General features: G+C 43.4%; 1 non-coding gene across 1 annotated transcript; it reads left to right on the top strand.

The window, feature by feature from the left end:
- Positions 1-7554: 7554 nt before the first annotated feature.
- trnal-uaa (transfer RNA leucine (anticodon UAA)) lies at positions 7555-7670 on the top strand. Its single transcript has 2 exons — positions 7555-7592; positions 7625-7670. It is a non-coding gene; the product is annotated as a tRNA-Leu (tRNA).
- The last annotated feature ends 5833 nt before the right edge of the window (positions 7671-13503 follow it).

Here is a 13503-nt window from a genome sequence, read left to right as displayed (position 1 = left end):
TTTCGCCGATCATTCCTGTTCATCACTCCTGTGTGCTGTATCGCTAGATGGCTGATTCATGCGAGCACTACTGCCGCTGTCTGGTTGACTGTCTCTTTCACCGTCGATCGATTTGTGGCTATTTGCTGTGAGAAGCTGAAAACAAAATATTGCACCGAGAGAACGGCGGCTATGGTTATCGGGACAGTGAGTGTGCTGGCCTGTTTAGAATGTGTTCCCTGGGGCTTTGTATACGAGCCTATGATAATAATTGATGGTATACCCTGGTATTGTGTTCTTACACCGAGCTACAGAAACTCTCCCTCATGGGTGGTATTTGACATGTTTTACCGCATTTTTACCCCTTGTGTACCATTCTTTCTGATTTTGCTTTTCAATATTCTGACAGCCAGGCGGATTCTGGTGGTCAGTCGAGCCCGCAGGGGGCTCCGGGGACAAAAGAGTGGAGAGAATGACAAGGACCGGGAGATGGAGAACCGACGGAATTCCATCGTTTTGCTCTTCAGCATAACCGGCAGTTTCATATTGTTGTGGGGAACACGTTTGGTATTTCTCATCTATCAACGGATTTCAAAGAGTTTTGTTTATTATTCTGTCATGAATCCCGTTTACATTATAGATGAGACAGCGGGAATGCTGCAGATCCTCAGTTCCTGCACTAACACGTGTATTTACGCCCTGACCCAGAGCAAATTCCGAGAGGATCTCAAGAATGTGGTGAAATACCCAGTGAATCGGATTTTGAAACTCATTAAAATATAGAAATAAATGCTATGCAGTTGTACAATTCAGCTGCCTTCACGCTCCTATTCTGTACTCCCAATTGTAATAAACGGAAACAATATGATCAACAGAGTTTCCAACAAAGCAGGAGAAAATCTGTCGATGCTGAAAATACAAAACAACACACACAAAATCATTAAGGTTTTCGGCCCGAATAGTTGAATGTTTACTCTTTCCCAACGTTGCCATCCATCTGCTGAATTGCTCCAGCATTTTGTGTGTGTTGCCTTACAGTTACACAACAAATATGTACAGTCGATCGCAACGGCACCACTAGACTCAGCAACCCAGAAAAATCCCCTTTGCATCTCACCCGCGTCCCGCTTAAGTTGTGCCTTGAGACGAACCTGACAACCCTTCTTCCCGATTCTGACTAAACAGCTTGATATGGAGTATACTTTCGTCGATATTAACCACTCCTGCTCCCATCATTACCCTTCCTTTACTTCACGCTGATTTTCTCCTCTGTCCCTACCTGTATTTTATCCTCCTGTTTTCCGATTTGGACTAATTTCCAGTAACAGAATGTTAGCTTTCAAAGGGAAGGTGGAGGAGTGGTGTTGGGTGGACGAGGCGATGCTGTGAACCCAAGAACAAAAGACACAGCGAAGCGAAATAGGAACAGATATGATCTAATCCGACACAAAGTGCTGGCGAAAGTCTTCAGCTCAGGCAGCAGAATTGGAGAGAAAGGAAAATAAATCCAATTCTGCTGAAAGGTCTCTGCCCAAAACGTCCACAGTTTCCACTTGTCCACAGATGCTGCCTGGCCTGCAGAGCTCCTCCAGCACTTTGGAATTCTAGAGTCTGCAGATTGTCTCTTGCTTCTGATTGGTCTAATCTTAGTCAGTGTCAGCGAGATATTCGACTATGCCAACACAGAACTGACCCTGGACAAAGAAAAAACGAAATATGGTTGAAAAGGACAGTGTTATAGAAACAGAAACTTGATATTTAATTGTACAAAGGTTCAGTTAATTTTGAATTGACGCAACTGGGAAATTGAATGTTCTCTCTAAACAAACAGGATCGGGGACAAATTATATATACAATTAGAAAGATGTTGGGAGTAGCGGCAGTTTGTATTCAGATGTTACATTCACCAGATAAAGCTGAATTGAGGTATCAATCTGAGTCCTTCAGAGGCTGGTCCATGATGTTTATTAATTTTAATCGTGAGCGGGTAATATCGAAGTATAAGCTCTAAATATAAGCTTGGTTAAGACGGGTAATAAGTAGTAAGGATAATCCTGGGAATTGTAAAACAGTGACTTCTGCCATTTATGGAGGCTAACAGTTTGAAGGGGATTCTTCACGATAGGTTTGACAAATAATTATAGAAGCAGAATCACATGCAATCAAATGGCTTTGTGAGGGGAAGTTCATACCTTACGCATCTGTATGACTTTCTGAGAGAGTGACAAAACAAATTAAGGAGATGGATGATCTGTGTATGGAATTGAGTGAGGCGTTTGACAAGTGCCCCCACAATAGCTCGATCCAGAACGTCGGGAGCCATGGTGAGTATCGGGCTGGCAGTAGATGGGGCGTTTCCAAAAGATGTGTTCTGTAACCTTGCTTTCAGATTCAGATTCAGTTTATTGTCATTTAGAAACCACAAATGCAATGCAGTTAAAAAATGAGACAATGTTCCTCCAGAATGATATCACAAAAGCATTTGACAAAACAGATTACACCAGAAAATCCACGTAACATTTGGCAATCCCCAATCCAGTGTCTGGAGAGGCTGCTGCGTATTAATATCACGCTACCGTCTTAGCGCATTCCCCGGAAAGGAGCTCCAAATCCCCCAGACAAAAACAAGACCAAAAACTAAAGCTACAAGACCTTCACAAAACCACATAGTTGCAACATATAGTTACAACAGTGCAAACAATAGCATAGTTGATAAAAATACAGACTATGGGCACAGTAAAAAATAGACCAAGATGTTAAAGGACTGTATGTTCAAAAGAAATCACCACACAGTTTCAACAAGTCCCCAGGGTCCCGACAGACTCGCCATCCCACGCCGCCGGCAGAAGGGAATACCCCCGCTATGGACTTCCAAGGCGCCGCCCGACTCAGCTTCGCAGACGCAGCACACAATGGAAGCTCCGTCGAAACCAGCAGCACAAATCGAAAGAGACCTGAGTCCGTCGAACCTCCGAGCCGACGACGATCCCCACCGGCACAGCTTCTCCGAGCACCATCCTCTGCCGAGCGTATTAAGTCGGCCCCGCGAACAGCCATCGGCAACGCGACCCCGACGACTGGGGGCCTGTTCTTCCCAGCAGAGTCCCGGACCTCAAAGCAGCAGCAGCAACGAAGAAGGTCTTCCTGGAATTTCCCGATGTTTCTCTGTACTTGCACGTCCGTTATCAATCGATTATGATTGCGCACGGCACCCCACTTCACAAATAACAGATATTTATCTGATATTTGTAAATGACTTGAAAGAAGAACTGTATATGTGGGTTGGTAACTTGCAGTTTGGGGCTCCACGTAGCATAGCGGTTAGAACTAGACGATTCCAGCTCGGGGCAATGGAAATCGGAGTTCAATCCGATGTTCTTCTGGAATTAATTTGTACGTCCTCTCTGTGATATTTATGGGTCTTCTCACAAGGTAAACATAAAAAAAGAACGCAACTTAGCGATTAGGCTGGGGTATAATTGAGCATACTGGGCGCCGTGGCTCATTATTCTTCGCTTCAACTCTAAATGAATCAATGTGGACAGCGTAGAATTTCATCGCAATAAAAATTTCATATACAATAAAATGTGAAACTGAATTACAGAGTACATATGGTAGATTTGATCCCAGTGTGGAGGAACAGGGGAGTCGTGCTATGCAAGCCTATAGATCCCCCAACATTTCCAAATAAGTTAATTTAGTGGTTCCGAAGGCTCATGACTTAAGAACGAGCAACTCAGGATTAGTGATCTGACGAGGGAAGAGATGCTAAGGAAGTCCAGGTAAATGAGTGGCTGACGATTTTTGCAGGAGGTCATCGTATACACACATTATTGGACTCTCTTCCAGGTTTGGTGTGACTGGTGTAAGGAGCACGGGTTTTACACCTGTACCGAAAGGGATTTAATATTCTAACTGGGGAGTTTGATGCAGCTGCCCGGGCATTAACATGTTGAATGCGCAAGCCTGCTATTGGGGGTTGGGGGATGGAGTAGGAACTAAAACTTTAGGTGAGCAAGTAGTATCGAATAAAAGGCAGAGCCGAGGTCAATGAACGCCAAAATGAAGGCCAAACTGGACCCAGTTAATGATCCCGGTGGCTCCGAAGCCGACGTCAGTTTATGTCAGAAAAGGTGTGCAACACTTAAGACAGACGTACTTCGAACCTGGATTAATACGTAACGTAGTGAGCCAGCTATTACAAAGATCTGGTTCAGAGCAGAAAATGGCTGTCCCGACAATAAAAGCTCTCACGCCCCCTAAAATCCGTTTGCAGATTGGTCTACACACCCAGATCTGGTTGCCACCCAAATTCGTGGGCACACTCATATTTAAAATGACCCCTTAGAAATGCGCACATCACTAAAATCCACGTGCACCCCCCAAATCTGCGCATATTCCCAAATGCACATTAAATTATCCAGACGAAGATTCACTCCAAACACAAAATGGCGACCTGAACATTAAATTAACCGCACGCATCCGAAGGTCCGACGCAGCCAGATCCGTCTGAACCATCATATACACCCACGAAAACTTTGCTACTCCCATATTCGTCGACAAACCACAAATAGATCCGCAGCCCCATATTGGAACACACACCCCTAAATCAGCGCACGTGTGCAAGTGCGTGTGCAAACCCATTTTTGAGAACTCACCTAAATCCGTGCGCATCCCCGGGTTCATGCCCTCCCCAAGACCGTGTGTACTCCCGTTTTCGCTGACATAAACTAAATATGCGCAATCCGTATTCAGTGCGCACCCCAAACCTGCTGAAATTCCCACATGCACATCAGACTTTCCCAGAGCAAGAATCACTTCAGATAGATGTGAAAATGGCATCCTCGTCATTAATAATCCGCACGCAGGCAAATATTCGTGCGCAAACCTTGATCCGCCAAACACAGCCAAATCTATATGTATTCCAAATGTGCACGCCCATCTTTGAAAACACATCCCAAAATCTGCGCATATCAGCAAATCAGTGAGCTCTCCAAACACGCTGACACACCACATATATTACATTTTTCCAGAGCAAGAATCATTTCAAACCATTCAGCAAATGGCTGTTTTGACATTAAAATCCCCACGCACACCAAAATGCTATTTCAACTGCAGATAGGGCGACAGACACAAATCTGTGTGAACCCTTCTAAACATACTTCTAAATCTGCGCACATCACCAAATCCGTGCCCAACACTTCGGTAAATACTCAGGTAATCACTTTTAAATCTACGCGACTCGCCAAATCCACGTACACTCCATAATACTGTTTGCAGACCCGTATTTGCCTCCACACCCCTGAATCTGCGCATTTTCCAAATAAGTGCGCACCCCCTTATTTGATAAAACACCCCCATATCCGTGCGCATCTCCAAATTCTGCAAGGCCAAACAGATATTTCACTGCTGCTCGGCGATAAAACATAAAAAATCGCGTGTACAATTAAGAATCATTAAAAAAAAATTAGAAATACTGGAGTCATGATGATCATGATGAAGTCTGCTGGAGAGAGACATTTCCTGCTGTCCTCCATAATTCAAAGAGATTGAAGGATAAGGTTGCAGAGTGACAAAATGTGACCGGAGCACTTGGCCCTAAAAACTAATGCCTACCGGGAGAAAACAGCTTCTGTCCTTTCCGCACTTTCTCCAGCAGTTTTAGGACTAGGTCGAGCCGGAATATAACTGGGTAAGGAAATGGGTCTCAACATTAAAAATCGGCGCTCAGCCCGGAATGCGTGAGCAACTCCAAATCCAGGCGTACCATATGCGGAGCAAAAGCTATTTCAAACGGTTCACAAAATAGCAGGTTGCAGCATAGAATAACAAGATTACTGTTGAAAGTTCAAAGTGCATTTATTTTAAAAGTATCTATAAATGAAACAACCTTGAGATGCGTCGCAACTCCAAATCGACAAAAACTTACTAATCTGTGAGAAGCCCGTGATCGGTAAACATCCCGGTATTGGCTTATACACCCGTAAATATATGCACATCCCCAAATAAGTGTGCACCCCTGTATTCGACAACACACCGCTGAATCTGTACACATCGTCAAATCAGTGTACATCTCTGTATTAGACGATACACCGCTGAATCCGGACACATCACCAAATACGTGTGCATCTCCAAATCTGTTCACGTCACTAAATAAGAGCGCAATTTCAATGATATTTATGTTGCTTTATCGATAAATGGAACAACTTTCAGATTCGCCACACCATCAAATCCGCCGACACACCAAATCTGTAAGAACACTGAGATCCGTGCGCACCTCCAAATCCGTGTGTGCCCTCATGTCTATGTACAACTTGAAACCCGTGTACACACCGACTAGAAAAATAGATTATCCCAAAACCTTTTCAAGAAATGACAAAATATGTGTACACCCCCAAATCTGCAAACTGCCCGCAAATCAAATTAGTATGCACCTCAAATCCAGAGACACTCCCAAATCTGTGTGCGCCCCAAACTTATTGAGAAACAGTCTAAGGAACAGGATATACAAGTCAATTGTAACATGAGAAACCTGATTTGCAGATGATACCTGGGTTTCATAGCGTGAGTGGACAGCGAAGCAGTTTATGAAAACTTTCATCGTCAGTGAAACAGCTGGAAAAACGGACCGAACATTTTGCAGTTGGAATCTAATGTGACATTCCATCCAGATGGGATCAAGAGCCACTGCACTTTGGCCGGACCTACCTGGGTAGATATATACAATAATTGTTAGGGAATTGAGGAATGAGGGAGAGCAGAGGGATCTGTGAATACAGTTCCATAATTCCTATGTAAGCTGTTCGCATCGTAAATCAGTTGTCACCCATATATGCCGAAGCAGCCCTAAATCTGCGCAAACACTTTAAACATTAGAGAACGGCATCTGTGGAGACTTAATCCCCGTTTGCTTTCCAGTGAGAAATGTTGTAGTTATATATCAGCTAACGACGCATTCTTCGAGACTAACAAAACTATATATATATAGACGGTACAAGAGCCTCAGGACTCGCACGGCCACGTTCAAGAACAGTTACTACCCATCAACAATCAGACTATTGATCAAAAGGGCATAATGTACGCTCACGTGCCCATTCATTGAATATTCCGACAACCAATCATTTCACTTTAAAATCTATTCTATATTGAATAGCTGAGCATGCCAGGAGAAGCGCAGCAGACAGGCAGCATCGGTGGAAAAGGGAAAGTGTCATTTCCCCCTCACCTCCGATGCTCCAGAGAAAAAGAACAAGGTTGTCCAAATTTTGGTTAGTGCACAAACCGTCTAATTCAGGTAGCATCTTGGTGATGCTCTTCTGCACACTCTCCGAATCCGCGTCATCCTTTCTCTGGAGGATGGCCTGAACGGAGTGCAGCACAATTCCAGTGCTGTGATGCTGTACGCTCTGATTCCGCACATGCTCGGCATTCTGAGAAAATGCAACACGTCCATATTCATTTAAAATCCCAGGATATAGAGTGTGTTTATACGTATACCCGCTCAACAAAACAGTCAGTCAGTTTATTCCGAAATACAGCTGTTTATCTGGCATATGGAGAGAGTACTGCAGGGCTGTCAGCGTGGCCGAGTGGTCTAAGGCGCCAGACTTAAGGCGAGAAAGCCGCTTCCTAGTAAACGCGAATGTTCTGGTCTCCACCTGGAGGCGTGGGTTCGAACCCCACTCCTGACAAATACTCTGTTTTTCACGTGCTGTTTTTATAATGCAATCACTGTAATTTTACTGAGCGATCAAAGCGTGAACTGTTTGGGAGTACGAGAAAGAAGCAATTAAGATAAAGATTTTGATTTAGTCACAACAGAGAACTGAACAACGGGTCACATGACATGGGTTTCGGGCTGCGGAGTTTGATGAGAACGAGGCCTCGGTGAGGAGCGTCTGTATCACCTTCTCAGCCGTGGCTGTTTTTTGGGCAGAATGACATCAGGGCAATTCAGACACGTTGTTGGTCTCTATATTGAAACGGCATTTTACATCGTCGTTCTTAAGCGTACATCTGCCGTGGAGTTCAGTTACGTGCATTTAACACCTTTCTGGATTTGGGAATACCGGATTAATCATTCCGCACAGGATTATATTCTCTTTTTGTGGTTTAACAGGCCACTCTTCCTTGTTTTGCAATGCAGGTGTTTTAAATCGCACAGCACGGAAAATAGCCTTCGGCCCAATTGGTTCAAAGTTCAAAGCGAATAAATTTTGCATCAGAGCCTTTCTATATACATGTATCACCATGTACAATCAGATTCACTTTCTCGCGGGCATCACAATAAACACAATAAAATCCATGGATGACCGCACTAACAGGACAGCCAAAACACTCAATATGTATAACATAACACACTGTGCAAAGTCAAGCAAAAGAATAATGATAATAGCAATATTAATTGTTATTTTATGTCATAATCGAGGGCGACTACGAAGCCCACTGGAGTTTGTTTAGGTGTTACCGCTCTCAGAGACAACCAGATAGATCTATAAAACAATAGATATTACAGCACGGAAACTGCCCTTTTGGCCCTTCTTGGCTGTGCCGAACCATTTTTCTGCCTAGTCTCACTGACCTGAAACTGCGCCATGTCCCTCCAAACCTCTCTCATCCATAGACCTGCCCAAGTTTTGCTTAAATGTCAAAAGTGAGCCCGCATTCACCAATTCATCTGGCAGCTCATTCCACACTCCCACCACTCTCTGCGTGAAGAAGCCCCCACCCCCCATGTTCCTTTTAAGCCTTTCCCCTTCGCCTTTAACCAATGTGCTCTGTTTTTTTTTCTCCCCTGGCCTCAGTGGAAAAAACCTGCTTGCATTCATTCTATCTATACCCATCATAATTTTATACACCGCTATCAAATCACCCCTCATTCTCCTACACTCCAGGGAATAAAGTCCTAACCTGTTCAACCTTCCTCTGTAACTCAGTTTCGCAAGTCCTGGCAACATCCTCGTAAACCTTCTCTGCGCTCTTTCAAACTTATTAATATCCTTCCTGTAATTTGATGACCAAAACTGCACACAATGCTCAATATTCGGTCTCACCAATGTTGTATACAACCTCACCATTACATTCCAAATCTTGTACTCAATACTTTGATTTATAAAAGCCAATGTACCAAAAGCTTTCTTTACAATCATATCTACTTGTGAAGCCACTTTTTGGGAATTATGTACCTTTACTCCCAGATCCCTTTGTTCTAATGCACTCCTCAGTGTCCTACCATTTACCTTCTATGTTCTACCTTGGTTTGACCCTCAGAAGTGCAATTCCTCACACTTGTCCGCATTAATCTCCATCTGTCATTTTTCAGCCTATTCCTCCAACTGGTTCAGATCCCTGTGCAAGCTTTGAAAGCCTCCAATATTTATATCATCAGCAAATGTCTTATCCAATTTGCCACATTATCATCCAGATCATTGATATAGATGACAAATAACAAGGGACCCGACACTGATCCCTATGGCACACCACTTGTCACAAGATTCCACTCAGGGTAGCAATCCTCCACTACCACTCTCTGGCGTCTTCCAATGAGCCAATGTCTAATCCAATTTACTAGCTGTCCATGTATACCTAGCAAATGAATCTTCCTAACTAACCTCCCATGCGGGACCTAGTCAAAGGCCTTACTGAAGTCCATGTATACAACATCCACTGCCTTCTCTTCATCTGCTTTCCTGGTACCTTCCTCGAAAATCTCTAATAGATTGGTTAAACATGACCTACCACTCAGAAAGCCATGCTGACTTTTTCTAATAAGTCCCTGTCTACCCAAAAAATTGTAGATCCTATCTCTTAGTATTCCTTCTAATAATTTACCTACTACGGATGTCAAACTTACCGGCCTATAATTTCCCGGCTTAGTTTCAGAGCTTTTTTTAAACAACGGAACTACATGAGCTATCCTCGAATCCTCCAGCACCTGACTCGTGGATATCGACATTTTAAATATTTCAGCCAGGGACCCTACAAATTCAACACTAGTCTCCTTCAAGGTCAGAGGGAATACCCTCAGGTCCTGGGGATTTATCTGCTCTGATTTGCCTTAAGACAGCAAGCACCTCCTCCACTTTCATCTTTATAGGTTCCATGACCTCCCTGCTTGTTTGCCTTGTTTCCATAGACTCCATCCTAGTTTCCTCTCCGCAGAAACGAGAGCAAATTGTCTTTAAAGTCTTTGGCGTCAGTTACGGGAAACTCGACTTCCAATTCAGCACTCTCTGCTTTACTCCCCTCTTCACGGAAAGTATGGACAGCCCATGGCCCCGCCTCTCCAGATACTCCAAAGGGAACAGGCAGTACCTCTCCCGTCAGATCATCTCCTGTTTGGATAAAACCATATTTACCCTCCATTTAGTCTGTTACGTACTCGTGACACGTGACAGTGATACCCTTGTCACGTGACTGGGGTTGAAGCTATACTGGACTTGAGGTAATGGTCTTTTGATGGTGGAGTGATGTCATTTTCCCGCCAGTAGAGGTCATGTGACAGGTTTTTTTTTAAAAGGTTATAAAAGGAAGACCCACCCTGTCAGGTGGGGCAGTTCGTGGCGGGATTTGCCAAGCTGACTTCATGTCACTGCGTGATTTAATGTTATGACGCAGTTTAGTTGAAAAATGAAGTTTTATATAATGCCTAAAGTTTAAAAGGTCATTGCCAGCAGTTTTTTTTACTGTGGAAAGTGAAGATAAAAGTTCGGAGGTTAAAGATCGAGGAGAATCGATTTTCGACGGTGGAAAGTTCGACCTTATTTGATCCTCATTCGGAAGGATTCCGTTGACTATTCTTGCTGTTAATCCCTGGGTTGACCAGAAAGGATTTGAGAATAGTATGGAAAGAAGGTCAGTGCCTTTAAGCCGTTATATTTCATAAAATTCTTCGTGGGAAAGTTCGACGCCGGGGATCGAAGGACAACGACGTGGAAGAGAATTTAAATCGCCTTAAAAAGTCTCTTCTTTTAGATGGACTGTGAGCTTTTGAACTTTCGGCATACCGCTTTAAAGTACTGTGTTTTTTTCAATACCGCTTTAAGGACTGCTTGAACTGCAACGCTATTAAGAACTGTGAATCTGCCGCACAGCAGCTGAATTCCGGTTAAGTTAGTGTTTGTTTACTTTTGGGGGGTTTGTTTTCAGTGTTTAATAAACGTGTTATTTGTTATAAAAACCGTTGCCTAACTCATATATATTTATTGTTGCCTGAATACGTAACAAGTCAAACTACCGTCCCGTGATCGTAACGTTCACTAATATTTACGATAATTGAAACCCTTAAGCAATTAATTAATCTGGTCTTTTCCTCATTGACCCCTTCGTTCTCGTTCGTTCATTTGTGACTAGTCCTGCTTACACGGAATGTGAATCTCAGGCTCAGCTTTCTGTCTAGCAAGTTCATTGTGCCGTCGCCGTTCACTTCGGCTGATCATTGTATCCAGCTGTCCGCGGGAAGAGCAAACACCCCCCAGCACTCCCCCACCTACTGCTTGTCGAGACATTGCAGAACCAGCAATGTCGGTTCGTCCTCGTCCAGAGAACTGTGGTTTTCTACAGAGCTCTGGTCAGGTTGCCTGTGGAATATTGCATTTAGTTTCAGTCGCCCCATTATAGGGAGGATGCCGAGGATTTGGAAAAGGAATAGAGGAGGTTATCAGGAGGACCTTTAAGAGAAAACCTAGAAGGTGTCAAGTTGCTGAAATTGCACAAACTTAAACAGTTCTTTCCGGATGGCAGAAGCCAAGGCAATGACTGGGAGGATCATTCTTGTCATAAAGTGAAGTGTTGTTGCCGCTTTATCAGTCTCTGGTTAGGTGTCATCTGGAGTTTAAAACTGCTTTCGGTAACCCCGTTATAAGAAACAGCCCGAGGCTTTTGAAAGTGTTCTGAATAAGTTTATAATGAGGAGATCTAAAAGGAGGATTTGCACGAACTTGAGTTATTCTTTCCAGAATGGCAGCCACCAAGGGGATATAGAGAGGCATAAATACATTAAGCAACTATGAACTTTCTCATTGAATTTAAGCATCGGGTAACAGAGGGCATGCAGTTGAGGTGAGAGAGGAAACTATTCAGTGGAGATGTGTGGGGAAATGTTTAAAACAAAACAAAGCAGAAAGTTGCGGGTGTCTAGAATGCATTCCTAGCGTGCTGGTGAAGGCGGTGGTAATCATAAGATTCTGAGATAGGCAATCAAATACACAGAGAAGGATTGGATACGGAAAACATGCAGGCAAGGTGATCAGTTTAATTAGGCATCACCGGTTAATGATATCAGCCCAACATCACAGACTAAATTGTCTCTTCCTGTACCGAACTGTCTAACTGGAGAACTAATCACTGATTTTCCACCCCATCGTGAATATCATTTCCTTCATTCTGAGTCTATGACCCATGGTAAAATAATTTTAATTCAATGGAAACATCCTCTCAGCAGTCGGTCCGAGTTACCTGCAAGAATCCATCAATTCTCCTAGCAATTCCAGAGAGTACAGGCCCAGCTCATGCACTCCCCCCTCACAAGGACAGCTTGCCATCGCCTGCAGCCGTCAGGTCATTGTGAGGAATAGTCCATTCACTCTCTCTGTTACATGGATAATTTCCTGAGGAACTGTGCCCAGACCTGGAAATAATATTTAATGTGCATTCAGGCAGAGAAATTAGTTTGATGAGGCATCACTGGCTTAGTTACGTCAGCCCAACATCACAGACAAAATGTCCTCCTCCTCCTGATCTGTCCTCCTCCAGATCAATGTATACCGAATTCTGGGTAAGTGATTTCTTCAGAAACAATTTCACAGTGAAGAATCTCGGCCCGAAACGCCGACTGTTTACGTTTTTCCACAGATGCTGCCTGGTCTACTGAGCTCCTCCTGGCATACTCAGCTAATCAATACAAAAAAGCTTTTAAAGTGAAATGACTGGTTGTCAGAATGTTCAATGGATGAGCAGGTGAGTGTACATTATCATATTTGATGAAATTTCATAAGATATAAATATGATTTCAGAAGTTATAAGAATAAAATCTGGACAATATAAACATATTATATTAAACGTAAAGAAAGTTGCAATTGAGGTAGCACAATATAAAACAGAAACGCAGGATTCAATAGAACTGATGGATGAATGCTTTGGTTCTATATGTTAATGACTTGGAAGTTGGAATTGATGATCTTACGGACAGGTTTGAGGGCTAGATGAAGATAGGTGGAGGTGCAGGAAATCTGGAGGAAATGGGAAGGCTACAAAAGGACCGAGGAAGATGAGCAGAATGGGCATAGAAGTGGCAGATAGTACACAGTGTCAGGAAATATGTGATCCTGCTCTTGAGCAGAAGAAATAAAATGGAAGGCTATTTTCTAATTGCAGAGGAAATTGGAAAATCTGAGGTGCAAAAGGACTCACCGTTGTTCGTTCAGCATTCCCTGAAGATGAATATGCATGTTGCGAAAGTGGTGAGGAAGGCCAATGCCATGTTAGCGATAATTTCGAGAGGAATGGAGTATGGATGCAGCGATG

The sequence above is a fragment of the Hemitrygon akajei genome, unplaced genomic scaffold (genome assembly GCF_048418815.1).
Source record: "Hemitrygon akajei unplaced genomic scaffold, sHemAka1.3 Scf000106, whole genome shotgun sequence".
Taxonomy (NCBI): domain Eukaryota; kingdom Metazoa; phylum Chordata; class Chondrichthyes; order Myliobatiformes; family Dasyatidae; genus Hemitrygon; species Hemitrygon akajei.
The sequence above is the reverse complement of the archived record's forward strand: the minus strand, read 5'-3'. Positions and strand labels throughout refer to the sequence as shown.